General features: G+C 44.2%; 1 pseudogene across 1 annotated transcript; it reads left to right on the plus strand.

Annotated features, from left to right (window-relative positions):
* The first annotated feature begins 533 nt into the window (after positions 1–533).
* Positions 534–2,124, plus strand: LOC309863786 (charged multivesicular body protein 4c pseudogene; annotated as a pseudogene). Its single transcript has one exon. The product of its transcript is annotated as a charged multivesicular body protein 4c pseudogene (transcript).
* Positions 2,125–4,681: the final 2,557 nt, after the last annotated feature.

Consider the following 4,681-nt stretch of genomic DNA (forward strand, 5'->3'; position numbering starts at 1 on the left):
CAGGCAGTGGGAAAGGGAGAATCAGGCTCCCTGATGAGCAGAGAGCCGAATGCGGGGCTCGATGCCAGGACCCCGAGACCATGACCTGAGCTGAAGGCAGAGGCTTAACCCACTGAGCCACCCAGGCGCCCCGATCCATTTCTAATCTAAATCAAGTCAAGCCTCTTCAAAACCATCCAAGCTCTTCTCATCTGGCACAAAGTTAAAGGCAAATCTTTACAATGGCCTTCAAGACTTTATGTGATCTGACCCCACTACCTTCCTTACCTACCTCCTACTGAAAGACCCCTCTCCCCTTGCTAAAGGCTTGTTTAAGTAACCTGATGTCCCCACAGCACCCCCTCTCCCCTTGCTGAAGGCTTGATTGTCCCCATAGCCGGATGGCAACACATACCAGGATGTCTATTGTCTGTGATCACCCGGTCTGTCAAAAGAAAAGACAAATGAGACTTGTTGGTTCCCTGGAGCGCTGCCTTCCAACTCAGGACGCCCCCGAGAACTGAGGACGGTCTCGCTTATCTGCTCCCCCGGCACGGCCCGGGGAGCTGCTGAGACACTCCCGGGACTGCTCGCCCCTCTAATCTACAGCCATGAGCAAGCTGGGCAAGTTCTTTAAGCGGGGAGGCTCTTCTAAAAGCCGGGCCACTCCCAGCCCCCAGGAGGCCCTGGCCCGACTTCGGGAGACGGAGGAGATGCTGAGCAAGAAACAAGAGTACCTGGAAAATCGAATCCAGAGGGAACTCACCCTGGCCAAGAAGCACAGCATGCAGAATAAGCGAGGTGAGAAAACAAAGAAGGCCTTTCTCCCTAAACTCTCTCTGCTTCACTTACCTTTCATTACCTGCCTGGCTCCTACTGGTGTAGGCCAATCCGTAATTTGTGGTACGGGAATTAACATGGATCTGAACAAAATAGATGATCTGATGCAAGAGATTACAGAGCAACAAGATATTGCCCAAGAAATCTCAGAAGCCTTTTCTCAGCGGGTCGGATTTGGCGATGACTTTGATGAGGATGAGTTGATGGCGGAACTTGAAGAATTGGAGCAGGAAGAATTAAATAAGAAGATGACAAATACCCGACTTCCAAATGTGCCTTCTTCCTCCCTCCCAGCACAGCCAGAGAAGATGCCAGGGAGAATGTCAGCCACGTCCTCCACTGCACACAGATCCTGAGCAGCATCATCCAGGAGGGCATAAGACGAGGATGACGATATCAATCAATTGGCAGCTTGGGCAACTTAAACTAAAATGGAATTCGTGGACACCTGAATTAATGAGCTATACATAAGACATAAAAAATGTTTTTGCCTTGTTCAGAAGTTAACAAAGGCCCTGTTTTATATTCACACTGGATCAGTAATTGTCTTTTAAGCCTTATAAATAAAAGTTACAAAGAATCATTTGTAGACATCCAATCCGAGATGGAAAACAACTTCCCGCTAGCATCTTGGAGGGTTTCCCCATGCTGATTGGAGGGGGCATTCTATCTTGTTACATGCTACTGTATTTCCAGTCCCGACACATACTACGTGCTCTGTGTACATTTGTTGAAAGAAAATGGATTCCTGTTAACATACAAAACATGTAACAGTTTATATGCCATATAAAAGTGATGTGTTGATAGCTAGAGAAAATTACTTTCTTTTCTAAGGGAATGCAAGTTTGCTGTGTGCATCTGTTAGGACATATCTATCCCATGGTAAATGTACATACACCATGTGTCTTGTAGGAGAGACTTCATGTAGGGAAGTCTTGTGTGAATCTCTACATAAGTAGTTTCATTTGAGTTTTGCAGTTTAAAATCTAAAAGGAGCTTTAATTGACATTTATTATGGCAATTAAGCCTGGAATAGGGCAATGGATGCACTTCCCAAAATGTCTGAAAGTGCTAACAGCTTACACTGCTGAGCAAGGATCTCCTGGGTATAATTTAGCCACTTAGGAAGCCATGTTAACACTCCCAGGCCATTTTGATGCCGTTATGGCTTCCGCGTGCTCAATGTGTGAAGGTTCATTCTTTTCTATTCTGTGCTCTCTTGTACATTTATTTACCCTTTACATCATAGTCTTTGTAAATACATAGAAATGGGAGCAATTAAAAGTATATGATGAATAAAAAAAAGACAAATGAGGAATAGAGTGTACCTGGGACTTTCCAGAGTGCTGAGGCAAGGCCCGCCAGAACAAACGGCTGTGTCCTTGCCTTAAATCCAACGCCTGACTAATTAACCAATAAGATCCCTGTAACCATGCATCTGCTTCTGTAAACTTGCTTCCCGCCACCCCAACCCTGCCCTATATAATCTGCTCCCCAACTTAGCCCGGCGCGCTCAGCCCACAAAGGCTGATGGGTCTGCAGGCGCCTGTGTAACCAATAAACCTCTTGCAGTTTGCATCCAGTGGAGGCGTGCTGTTTGATTCTTGGGTGCGGCTCCAGGATCTTTCATTTGGAGGTCCCACCAAGATCTCTTGAAGTCCCACCCAAGACTCTAGCCGGTCCCCACTAGGAGGTAAGCTGGCCAGTATCCGTGTCTCTGTCATTCATGTCTCTGTCTCTCTGTTTGTCTGTTTTTCTGTTCCGTACAACAACGTTGTTGCTCCGTATTTTTGGGCAGGCTGAGAAGGAGTTGACAAACTCAGACTTCTCCCCTGCTGCAACCGAGGGACGCCTTGGGGTTTCAGAAGAGGGCCATTATCTTGGGCCACCTGTCAGTCAGAGAGGATCTTGGTTTCCTCCTGACCATAACCCGTAGTCTCAATTTCTGAACCGAACCCGCACAGCAATTTCTATTTTTGTCTCTTGTGCCCAGGCTGTCCTGTCAACGTCCTAAGTGTCTATATGTTCTTTGTTTCAGTTATGAAGGCAACATTCTGTTTAGGGAAAAATGTCTGATCCGTTTGAATCTGAGGAATGCCTGACTGTATGAATGTTTATGTGGCTCCACTGCCTTTGGCTATGGAGTCTGAGTGGGCTGCACCCTGAATCTCGCGGAGCGTCATACGGCATAACGGTCATCTACTCCATGGAGTAGCCTGGTCCGGGGTTTATACGGATAGACCTTAGCTAAGACGCTCCTAAGTTCCTGCGAGGGACGCGAGCAGGACAGCACCTGAAAGGTCCCCCTCCCCTTGTCTGCAACATCATACATATTGGGAGGGAATATAAAAGATAGGTATTAAGAACTAAAACCAGTTTCAATGAGTCAGCTAGTAAATTTCCTCCTGTCATATTGGATAATAATTATGTAAATAAACCTTCTTCTAGTAAACCCAGGTTGCTGGGCCATCCCTAGCAAAGGGGACTCTTGCTTTATTTCTCTCTGTTTCTCCTAATAGATGTGGGAGCTTCTCCCTCACTCACTTCCTATGTTGATGGCTATAACTGAAGCCAACTGGGGTTGGTCTGACTCGGGACAGAGACTATAGGGAATATTCCCAAGCAGCTGCCGAAACTCTTTGTTTCGGGGAGGTTTCCCTGTGTTCTCTGGCCTGACTTGGACTGCCTAACCCCTCCCCCCTGGCTAATGAAAAAGCATGGCATCTGCTCCTCTGTTGGGGCTTAGGAGCTCCAAAACTGGAAATCCTTTCTCTGCCTCCTGGCAGCACTTTGTTTCTTCTGTTTCCCTCTTCTCCTATTTCTATACCAACGTGTGTGCAGCCTGCATAGATCTAGACTGGCCTCTAGATCATGCACCACAGCTCCTTCTCTCTTCACTGTCAAGGAGCAAGAAGAGCACCGCCTGGACCTAACACCCCCTCACTCTAGATCTTCTCAACCATGTCTCAGGTAAACATTCAAAGTGGAGTGGGTCAAGATGGAACGTAAATCAGTGTTGGAACTAAGTTAAGTTTGTTGGTTTAATTAAAATAAGACCTGTCTTTTAAGTTATCAGCAGTAAATGTGAAACTTCGAAGTTTACTGAAGGTCAAATAAGCTCATGTTATTTATTAAAATTTGTTAGCAAAGAAATAACTAAACTGGTGGTTAATTGTCTGTCTCAAAGTTCTAATGGGTAATTGCTGAAGTCGCTTTCAAAGTATTTGATAATCTGAAAGCTTTAAAGTTTTGCTTGGATGACAAATAAAATTGAATTATAAACCTCTAGGTCTTAACCAAGCAGGATAAAATGCTAGGTCATTAATTACTGGATATAGGTTTGTGCTTTTGACTTCTTACTGCAAAGAAACTAAGAGTATTTTAATCCTTTGGTAAACTTGTTTGCCACTTAACTGATTCATAAATTTGCCACCTGAAGAATTCTGTTGTAACAGTTCACAATTGGTTAATACTTAGTCTTCACTAGAGATTAAGGGGTTTCTAAGAGTATCAAATTCTGCTTAGTGTAACTAAGACTGATGGAAATAAGGGAAACTCTGTAGGAAAGTAGATGATAAGTAAAAAAATTTAAGGAATGGGAATACATTTTGTTGAAGGTAAGGGAAGGTAATTTTATCCTAAATGAGATGGTTGCTTAGAAAGAAATGGCTTAGGACAAGACCTGAATGCAAAGGAAAGTTATAAAAGATTTATAAAGGGAAATCTTCAGAAAAGGAACTTTAGCTATGGTCAGGACGGACTAAAATAGACTAACTAAATGGGTTTTAAAAGTACATTACATTAGTATAAGACTAAAATTCTCTGTTCAAAGGACAAAGTTTTCTTAGATTAATTGATCTCC

The sequence above is a fragment of the Mustela nivalis genome (genome assembly GCF_964662115.1).
Source record: "Mustela nivalis genome assembly, chromosome: 4".
In the NCBI taxonomy this organism is placed as follows: domain Eukaryota; kingdom Metazoa; phylum Chordata; class Mammalia; order Carnivora; family Mustelidae; genus Mustela; species Mustela nivalis.